This window comes from Marmota marmota, unplaced genomic scaffold (assembly GCF_001458135.2).
Source record: "Marmota marmota marmota unplaced genomic scaffold, marMar, whole genome shotgun sequence".
Taxonomy (NCBI): Eukaryota; Metazoa; Chordata; class Mammalia; order Rodentia; family Sciuridae; genus Marmota; species Marmota marmota.
In genome coordinates, this window is record NW_025999990.1 from 12734166 (window position 1) to 12745372 (window position 11207).

The window sequence follows — 11207 nt, forward strand, 5'->3', positions numbered from 1 at the left end:
GTGTATACAGAAATAGAGATTGAACTTAAATAATGAGCTAATGCAATTATGAATGACCGGCAAGTCTAAACTCTGCAGGCAGAGCCAGCAGGCTGGTGACCCAGGGAAGACCGGATGTTGCAGTTGAAGTCTGAAGGTCTTCGGCTGGCAGAAGTCCCTCTTGCTCAGGGGAGGTCAGTGTTGTTTTATTCAGTCCTTCAACTGCCTAGATGAAGCTCACCTGTATTAGGGAGAGTCATCTTCTTTATTTAAAGCCCACCGATTTTAGTGTTAATCACATAGAAAAACCCTTGCACAGAAACATCTGGAATAATGTTTAACCCAATATTTGGGTACCGTGGCCCAGCCAAGTTGACATCATATTAACCACTCTTAGCTCCAGGCCAGGCAAAAACAGTTGGCAAGGTAGATTTGGACTTGGGCTATACTTTGCCATCCTTTGACTTAGATTGATAACTGAGGTAGGAGGAGGGTCATTTCTCTTGAGAGTGGGTATCAGAACAGAACCTTCAATTATCAAGGAATACCATTGATAGGTAGATAACTGGCCCTTCTCAGCCAGCCCTAATTATTCAACAGAAATATTTAAAAACTTTAGAAGATTGCAATAGAAGGTAAGACAGAACTCCTGATGCAGCAACTTCCCCAATTTTGTTTCTGTCATGAGAGACCCAGGGTTTCTATTTGTCAGTGTGTGTCTTTTTTTATTCTTCATTTCCCATGCAGAAGGCATTTGTCATCCATTTCCCTAGGCACAGGGGGGAAGGCCACCTGTTTATCAATAATAGGAGTACCCTCTTATCCCTCTTATTTGCAGTTTGGCTTTTAGTAGAATCAGTTACCCTTAGTCCAAAAAGAATTAAATGGATAGTTTCAGAAATAACCAGTTTGTAAGTGTTAAATTGCATGCAACTTCGAGTAGCATAATGAAATCTCCCACTGTCAATTTTTGCTGGTGTATGTATCCACCCTGTATGTACTACCCACCCACCCATCAGTCACTTGGTAGCAGTCACAGTTATGAGATTTACTCTTGTGGAATCGTAGTACTTATATTCAAGGGGTTATACTTATATAACCTCTACTTTACTTAAGAATGGTCCAAAGTGCAAAAGTAGTGATTCTGGCCATTCAGATATTTTAAAGAGAAGCTGTAAAGCTTTCTTTAAATAAAGAACTGAACGTACAATAAGATATTTTGAGAGAGAGGTTATTTTCATATAACTCATATATCCATGGATAAGGGACAACTGTATTGAGGGAATGAGGTGATATGAGCAATTTTATAATGATCTACATTAATGCTGTGAGTGATGAGAGCAATAATGGGCACAAGCAGATGCTCTTCAATTGCAAGGACAGGTATAGGACAAGGCGTCCTGAGTTTCAGGAGAGGTGATCTAGCCTGGGCTCTTCCCCAGCAAAAAAGGAAGAGGAGAACTTGAATTGCCCTATGAGCAACTGTGAGTTCTGATTTTCTGTTTTTACTGATCTGTGCTCTTTTTCAATTCAGGTTAAATGATAGGCACTTTGGGGAATGTGGATCTGTGGAAGGTGAGATAGCTACCCTCCCAAAGAGCAAGTCTAGAGATGGTGGCAGATGCACATAGATCATCATGTGGCCTTCAACTGTGCATGTGCTGGAGAGAAGGGATGCCATCATTTTAGTGCACATATGGAAATGGGAGGGGTGCCTTTGGTTTCTGCAATAACTAGAGAATGGCCTGCTACTTTGCACTGGTTGCTGGGGTGTCCCACAGTAAGGGTTAGTCCCATACAACAAAGAATATGCCACTCAAAATATTGATAGTCCCCATGGGGAAGAACTAAATGCTTGGATGATGAACTTTCAGTTGAGGGATGTAGAAGGTACAACAACCACCCCCCTTCCTTCTGCACGATGGTGTTGAGATCCACATGGCAAAAAAGCCTGGGTCTTGCCAGGCTGCTAGTTTGGTATGAGCTCATGTCTCTGCTGAAATTCAGGGAAGGACTAGGAGTAGCCTTAGTGGGAAGAGGGCCTCCACTTATAGTTTTGTAGTCTGTGAATTGCACAACTCCAGGGGGAGCTGTCCATATTTTAATCACCATAGATTTAAATAGCTATTACCACCTTTTTCTGGTAGATGGCAATACAGCATCTTGAAAGAGGGCATCTTATTACTTCATTCTGAGCTGATGGCAGGACTGGGCTGGAGGTGGCCAGAGAGAATGATTTGGTATGGATGGTTTCCAATGGCAGAGAAGGCTTAGGTGTCAGGACGTAGGTGACTAATTGCAGAAAAGATTGTGGACAGGGCATGATTATGGTTTCTGACTAATGCAAACTGGAGCTTCAGCCAACCCCAAGGTGATTGGTGTGTGGAGATCACGTAGGTTCCCAGCTGCTGTGAGAGAGGTCCAAGGGTCTCTCACTGACCTGTTTGGGCTAGGAATTTTGATCTCAGCTGGGAGGAAGAACACATTGTTCTGGTCACCTGCAAAAGCAGATGGGCTCCCATCTAAAATGTGATCTGGTTGTAGGAGTGATGAAGCTCCATAGACACCAAGAAGCTCTGGGAATGTTTATCACATTACTGAGGTCTCTTGGGAGAGCAGAGCTGACCCACTCAAGCAGGTATGAAGTGACTTCTTAAGTTGATAAACAAGGAAAGGAAACTGGCCTGGGTTTTTATTATACTTAACAGACGAGGCTAGTGTGAAAGTCCCAGGCACGGCCGATTTCATGGTCTTAATTTCCCACCAGTCCCAAGGAGGGGACACCCAGACTTTCTTTTCAGCTTGCCCAGATGTACTGGAAGAGGGAGGAGTGTGGTTCAAACCTGTCAGCCATCAAATGACAAAAAATGGAGAAGCCAGATCCCTTATTAAATACATCCTCTCTCGTTGCGACAACTCAGATTATTTTCAGATATTTTGGACAATGGCTGGGCAAAAAGGGAAGGGATTTGGGGGGCTCTTCCATCTGCATGGCCCCAGTATAGAAGATGCAGGGGAGAACTCCAGAGAGGGTGCATGTGGAGGCTGGCTCTGTCTAGGACTGACTCCGAACCCTGTGGCCACAGTGTAGTCAGGTAACAGAGGACTCACCCACATGTGTACAAACCAGAATCACCAAAACAGATGGAGACATTAGAACTTCCCCAACCTCAATTGCTAGGTGCCTCCATTATTTCACTCCAGAATGTTTTCTGGAGTCAGGATCAGGAGGATGTGCCCAACCAGGGTGCATTTACAGGAGTGGTGTGCTGAGACTTTATTTCCACACCTCCAGAAACAAAAAATGTCACCACTCTTAGCATTTCTCTAGAGGCTGAAAAAGTGATGAACGGTGCTTTTAATGTAGTGCAAGCGAAATATACTTGGGGATGTAAGCGAACAGGGCGAAAAAAAAAAAGAAGGCAAGAGTTATTGAGGCAACAATTCAGATTTAATTGCATTTGATATAGACCACCCTTTAAAAATAGTTTGGTTGGTTAAAGGCTGCAGTAATTTATGGAACGGTTTGCTTGCTTCCAGGGACGTTGACAAGTCTGGACTGAATCAAGAGAATCAGCATAAATCTCAGCCGATGCCTAATTTTAGAGATGTCTGATCCTTGAAGGAGTCTTGCCACAGCCAGATGGGGTGGGAGACAACATTTGAGGGTGGAAACGCAGGAGGTGCCAAACTGAAGCTCCAAAGGTTAAACTCATTTTTGTGGCTGATAAATCCTGAGCAAAAATGAACTGGATTGTGAGAAGAGTTATGTAGTACAAGCCGGAGTCCCTGGGGAGGCTGCAGAAGGCTTCAAGGACCACAGGTATATTATGTAATTCCTTCAGAACTTGAACTCATTCTTCCTCTGAGCTGTCTGAAACAAAAGAGCAGATGACCGTGGGCAGGTCACTGGGCCTCTCTGGGACTCCACTGCTTTTTGGGTTCAACACAGAAATTCCCCTGTCCTCTGTCTGGCAGACCTCCAAGCCCTGCTTAGGTTTTGATCACCAAGAAACTTCTAGACAGTTTCCAAAGAAAATCTTGTGTCCTGTTCTTCTCTGTAGTGCCTGCATGTCCCAACACTCGGCACTTGGCAAGTGTTTGGTTATGATAGAAACTGAGCTGAACGGAAAGGATTACACTGCTGATCTTAATGGTAAATTACAGTGCTGAGCTTCTGTCGTTTTGAATTCAGCACATGGTGGCCAGTCTGAGGAAGGGCATGTAAATGTTGGTATGGCCTTTGCACTCCCCAGAACATTCGTTCTAGCGTACTTATTATCACAACTGTGAAGATGATGAGTATATTATTCTGGCAGAAGAAAGAACAGGAGCAGAGAGACAATCTGAAGCTCTTGAGTAACTGCTTATTCATTTAAGGGGGCGTGTTGCCAGGAACCAAAGAGTCTAGGATCAGATTATAACATTTGAAGTCTAAGACTGTGATGGATTTGGGAAGTGTTTCTCAAAGTTTTGTTCTCAGACCATCTGCACCAGAATCTTTTGCTAAATGCAGATTCCTGGGCCTTGGTCCTTGGACATATGGAATCAGAATCTCTCAGGGTGTTCCCATTCCCAGGAGTCTACATTTTAAGCAAATTTCCCAGGTGTCTCTGACGTACATTCTAGTTGGATGATCGTTAGCACGAAAAGTTATAAAATAATTTTGATGAGCTTAGAGACAGGGAAATCCTAGCCCGAGCCACTCAGTCACGTGTGGATCTGTTACTGTGCCAAGGCCAAGAATTCTTTGATCTGTGTCAACATCCTGAGTGAGATGCTTGTTAGCTGTGTGGCTATTTCTCTATTATTTCCATGACTATGGAATGGGAACATTAGTGGCCTTTTTATTGTAGACAGAGCTACAAGACAGCTTGGCCCACAGAAGCTGTTCAATAAGTGGCAGTTGATATTATTGTTTTATAGCATCTATCAGAATGAGTGGATTCCAGGACCAGTGGGCATTGACCTGAAGGGGTGAAGCAGCAGCATCTCCTCATACGATTTCTTATTGGATCAGGATGGTTGAGCATCAAGTGTGCAGAGTAGGGAGGAAGCGAACTTCTTTGAGGATATTCCAGGACTCAAACAGAGCATGTCTCAAAGTATGCTTCCTGTCCTCACATCTGCACCAGAAAGATTGCTGCCAATGCTCCTCCTGTGACGAGAAATTAAAGAACATCCATTCTTTTCTAATTTTCATCCGTTCTTAAGTTTTAAAAAACATTGCCATTATAAAATTTTTGAATTTTATATAAAAATAGATGAGTATACTGAAACCCCTACCCCGTTGCCCATTTCCAGTGATTGTCAGTCTGTGTTAGCTGTTCTTCTCCGCTCCCCTCTGTGGATTATATCCAAGCAAATCTCTAATGTTATATTCTTTCATCCATAAACATTTAAGCATGTAACTCTAAAATAGGGGACTTTTATTAAAAAAAAAAGCAATGGTAGTACCATAATCAATCTAAAAATTTAAAATCTTTAGAATCAAATCCCTGTCAGTGTTCATATTTTTTCTAATTGTCTAGAATTATGATTAGTTCAATAGGGAGAGCAATATTCTATTTGTGTCTTACTTTGTTGATTAGTAATTATCTAAAATACAACTACAAAAAGAAGCTTTGCTTGTCTATTTGGCTTCCTTTTGTCTATCTGATCTATTTTCAACTATTTTGTTACCTAGATGTACAGTTCATATAGCAATAGCAATAGCAGTATGAATGCTTGTTTTTTTTTTCCTATTTGTTAGTTTTCAGAATAGTTGATTTTTTAGTATTGGGCAAAGATGAATTATTTTGTTTAAAATACGCTGTGCTTTGACTCATTGTAATTATGTTCTGATTGTGCCATGCTTGGTCAGTGAGAGCCTCTTCATGTTGTATTTTGTACCTTTTAACATAATGTAGCTTTGATAGTTTCCTGCTTTCTACTATTACTGAATATTTTATCCCTGTCTTGTACATTTTTTCTTCAGACTAGGAATCACCTATTCTTCCCAGAATATGATGTTTAGTGACCACGATCTGGTACTAAGAATGCTCATTGCTGCTATATTGATTATTACTTCTAGGCTTTCAGAGAATAAAACTAGAAAATAAATCCTTTTTAGATTTTGTACTGATTTTCCCAATTTCATTTCAGGACTAAAGTATTTTAAATTACCTTCTATATTTTATCTGTATCTCTTTCTTCTATGCCCAAATCCTGATTCTCAATGACATCACGTAATTACTAATTTTTTTAAAAAAATCCTACAATATACACCAAAGAGTTTAAAAATAAAATACCAAGACAACCATCAAAAATATAACTGAAACAAATAAAAAATTTTTTTTTCTGTTCTTTTGTCTTTAGGTTTTTCCCCCTTGAGACTATGTAGTCAACATCTGTGTTTTAGAGTCCCTGATTCCTCTTTGTGTGGTTATGTGGGCTAGTCATAGCATAGCGTTGAGTGCTTTTATGCTGGGGAACGTTAGGGTTCTCTTTTTGTAAGTTCATTCTCCTGGCAATAAGGTAAAATAGACACACAATTTCAGAGTCAAATCTTTTACACGGTGTCTAATATAAATCTTGGATCTGTTCTATTTCTGCAACCCAATTCTCTTCTTCTTTGAGATGTGATCCTTTCTCTATTTTCATGATTTTTCCTTTTCAAATATATACCCAGGCTAATGCACACACTCGGTCTTTATCTATATCGTCTATCCAGGATTTCTTAACCTAGATAATTCTTTGTTGTGGAGATATGGGCATTGGGTGTATTATGTATATTTAGCAGCATCCCTTGATCCCCGCCTACTAGATGTCAATAGAAACCCTTTAGCTGTGACAATTCAAAAATGCCCCCAAGACATTGCCAATATTTCTTGGGAGGCAAAAATCACCAATGAGAATCACTGATTTATATGTACATGTACATATAAATATACTTATTTATATAAACATTTCCTCTTATTTCACAAATACACATAGCAAATTGCTAATTTCTTCACCTAGCTTTTGTCTTACTCAATAAAATATATTTTGAGGAACACGCCCTACTATTATGGAGAGAGGTTCTCATCCCTTTCTCAGTTGTGTCTGGCACTTTACTGTCCCCTTGTAATATGCTTCCAGCTCTTCTGCACATTTATTAAAAATGGGTCCATGACCATTTGGGCTAGCACACAGAGAGTTTCAGGTACTCAGTGATGAGAAAAATGGAACAGAAAAACCTAAAAAACAGAATAGTTTATTTTTTTTCCTGCCCCCACCTATCAACATTTTAAGTTTCAGAACAAGTTTTATTCTTTTTCTATTCTCCACCAATTCCTTCCCCCCCCCCATTTTAAAAAAATAGATTTCCATTGTTAAAGATCCAAATTTTTCAAATCTAAGAGAAGTACATTTTTGGCTCTTTCTTAATTACTGTCAGTGTTTTATTATTCCTGGACCTGAATCTGGAAATGTCTGTTTGCTAATTTGTTTGTGTGCTGATTTGGGTATGGAAGCTGCACAGAGCTTCTTAAGTTTTTTGGAGTCCATTTATTTCCTCTTGTTTATTTTTCTTATCCCCTTGTGCCAAGGAGCATGCACTCCACTGCCCTGTCCTTCAGTTCCTATCACCAATTGTGAGGATCCAGGAGTTATTCCGAGTTACTAAGTGGGATTAAAATTTAGGAACTTGGAATTCCCAATTGTTGCTATCAAATAGCAACTAAAAAACATTCGTTTCCTCCGAAGATCAGCAGGCAAAAAAAATGCTACAGGATATGAGGTGGACAAGGAGCTCCCTTGGTGCTGAAAGAATTCTCAGAATGAGGATCCTGAGGCCAGCCTGGAGAGCCCCCAGCTGGGCCAGAGGAAATGGGGCCTCAGCTTTCACCAGGGGAAGGCTCCAGAGGAGCCCTGAGCCCAGGGTGAGGATGGGCCGATTCCTTCAGGATTGTACAGAAGCTTTAGAACACTGCAACCTGCTCTCGCTGACAAATGAGGAAGCCAGGCTCAAATTAATTATGTTGGCACTGTTATCATACAGACCAATTCGGTACATTTATATAAAGCCGAATATTAAAACCTGTTTATTTTTTTCTTCTAGCTCATAAGCTGTTCCTTCCCTTCACTCCCCTCATAATGAGTTACATACACCATTAAAGAAATAGAGCTGAGAGTTCAGAAAATCCTTCATTTCCATATGAATATCCTATTCTGCAGTTTGAAAAAGTACCAAAGTATAAAATGTGCCCCTTTCTGAAGTGGTCTTCAGGGGAAAGAAAGGAGGTCTTGTTGGGGGGAGTGGCGGGGATATGTGTGCTGAGTTGGCAGAAAGAGGAGAACATGCAATAAAGAATGTAATCTTTCCTATTTTTAAAAGGAAATATTTTGTAAGGACGAGGCACGCAGTCTGCTAACTCAGAAGTCGAGGATGTCCTTTTCCCAGTGACCCCCGGATTAATCCATTCAAACAATTCTCCACCCAATTAAACCCTCTATTCTGAGCTCTTTCATGCAGAACTACAATTAAAATATCTATCTATCTATCTATCTATCTATCTATCTATCTATCTCTGTTTTTGGACTTATCCTTTGTCTATGAACCAATGATAAAATACATTCAAGAGCAAAGTCCAAAATATAACTTCATATAATGCAAAGAAGGGGGAGATTCTTCTGACCAGTTAAAATGCCATATTGAACCAATTATTTGCCCTTCGCTGATTCTTCTCTGTTCTTTCTCTGTTCCTGGGCTCAAATGAACATATCTGCTTACTACTGTTTTTTGCTTGTCTTTAATCATACAGATAGCACCTAGCCCACTCTTGCATCTCCTTACTGCTCCCCCGCCCGCCTTCATTAGAAGGTTCCCTCTGTTCCCATTTCCTCTTTTGCTTCATTGTGAGCAGCTGGGCTATGTGCTTACAGCAAATTAGCTGTAAAATAAAGCAGACTTTTTTCCCGTTTTCTCTTCTTTTTTTTTTCTTTTTCTTTTTTCAGTGTGTTGCGGGAGAAAAGGTGGTTAGAGAAATTACCCTACAATACGTAAGTGTGGACAAGGATCAAATAAGCAGAAGAAAATAAGCCTGCTGGAGGAGTCACTCATGCTGATGAGCCGTAGTAGGTACATTCCCCCCTGGGGGTCCCTACTGTTCCATTCTGGATCTCACTCTCAAGTTCCTTACCAGGGGCATTTTCCTCTTGGTTCTTGATTATCACAGACCTCTACCAAATTAAGTCCCCATGGTGAGTTCTTTAGAATACTGAAATGTAACCGTAGTCCCAAGGCCATTGGCCTCACTCTTCTGTGTATGCTTAAAAATTCAACAGCAATTATCACAGCTCTTCCTTCATTAAAAAAGACAGGCAGGCACCAGAATGGTGTGTGGTCCCCAGAGGAAAATTAGTTCTAAAGGTAAAGAAACAGAAACAAGCTGGATGGGCTCAGGAGTTATGGTTAAATAAACACCGCCTGGCTACTATGCTTGGGCATCCTGGCTGGTTCCCCGGGGTGGTGAGGAGTGTCCGTTAGTATTGGTCTAGCTTGTATTTGAGCAGAGCCCCTCCTGAGGTGCTGAACAGCCACTCAAGGTAGGACAGTGAGACTCTTCATAACGTCAGATCAAGTCCTCTCTGCTTGGTTTTTATCGGCAATGCAATGTTAATAATATTCATCAGTCGGCCTCTGTCCTGGTAGAGTTTAAAACTCATGTACCAGCCCTTCTCTCTCTAGCCCGTCTTGCATGGTACAAACACACTAAGGTGGGTGAATGGGAGGAAGCCTTCAATGGAGGCATGAGGAGGAACTTGCTGCTTATCAGACACCTGCCTGCATGCCCAGTGATTGTCAGACTTTTTAAAAATATATATTAAGTAACAAAATATTGTCTTTTCAAAAAAAAAACATTATGTGGCATTTAGTGTACAAAGCATTAGTATACAAAGGAGCAAAAGGAATATTTGAATATCTTGAATATATTTTATAGTTTTCAAATCGATGCCATTATAACTTTAAAATTAGTTTATTTTAAAAGCATTCAAAGAAAATTCTGGGGCTCTTTGGTTGAACACAAACAAACTGAAAATGAGAGTTAGGGGTGACAGTTGTTCTGTGATATAGCAGCCTCATTACTCAATTTCTTTTTGAATTTTTGTTTTGGTTACCAAGTGTGGAGAGAAATTCTGATTCAGTCATTTCAGTAGAGTGAAATGGAAAGATGTTTGATTTCTTATTAAATATACCTTATAGTCTTACAACCTTACAACCTTAGGACATCTTTAAGAAGGTGGTCCCAGAAGAGTTTGCAAAGTTGGCATAAAACAAGTTAACCTGGTAATACCAGGCTACAGATAGAAGTCACAGATTTGTCCACATCATTTCAGTGTTTTATGCTTATGAGTGACTAAGCATATTTTAAAATGCAATGCAAATTAAATGTTTGCAGAATTTCACTGTTGCATACCCTGGGGTGAATAATGTGGTATGGAAGCCATTGTGTTAGTGTGTTTTGGGGGCGGGGGAGGGGGGAGGGACTGAGAACACCAGCAACATCTTGCAAGCAAAGCCACCAAGATAGTGTGAATATGCCTCCCTCTGAGCCAGAGGGTCCATCTCTTATTTCAAGATCGTTGGAACAACTTCTCTGTCTCCATCTTTAGTTAATGGCAGAATTTCTCCAGCTGGTGCCACGTGGATGGAAGATGATGGGGCAGCCTGGAAGCCCTTCCTGTTTCTCAGGGTTCTCGAGCTGCACAGAGCCCTGAGGTAGGCGTCAGCCACACGTGGCTGTTCAAATTTAAATTTCTCTTAATTAAAATTACATAAAATTAAAAATTAATGTCTCTGTCCCCCGAGGCACATTATAAGTACTCAATAGCCACATGTGGCTGCCGAATACCACACTGGACAGTGCACATTTACGACATTTATGTCATCATGGAGAGTTCTATTGGATACCTCTGTTCTTGAGTGGGTGCGACTCATCAATCAGACTGCCATTTTGAGATTGTTCTTGAAAAGAGCTTATAAACCAGCACAGGCTTATCTATTTGGTCAACACAAACTTCCCCTCTATTTTACTGTAACTTTTAAAATAAAAGATGAAAGAAATGACACCCAGCTATATTTTCTGAACACAGTTCTTCTTCTCAATGGGGAGACAGAGAGAGAGAGAGAGAGAGAGAGAGAGAGAGAGAGAGAGAGAGAGAGAAGAGATGAATAGAATGAGTTAGTTGTTTTGATGGATGTTACG

The 11207-nt window shown here is 40.6% G+C and overlaps 1 long non-coding RNA gene across 2 annotated transcripts in view; it reads left to right on the forward strand.

The window, feature by feature from the left end:
• The window catches only part of LOC125617716, a 48249-nt gene extending 37103 nt beyond the window's left edge, over positions 1-11146 (forward strand). The window contains exons 5-7 of one of the 2 annotated variants that reach the window (XR_007348807.1): positions 3520-3802; positions 8956-9079; positions 10615-11146. This is a non-coding gene — a long non-coding RNA (uncharacterized LOC125617716). Of the gene's footprint in view, positions 1-3519; positions 3803-8955 lie in introns of both variants that reach the window. The other variant, XR_007348806.1, reaches the window with a different exon arrangement.
• Positions 11147-11207: the final 61 nt, after the last annotated feature.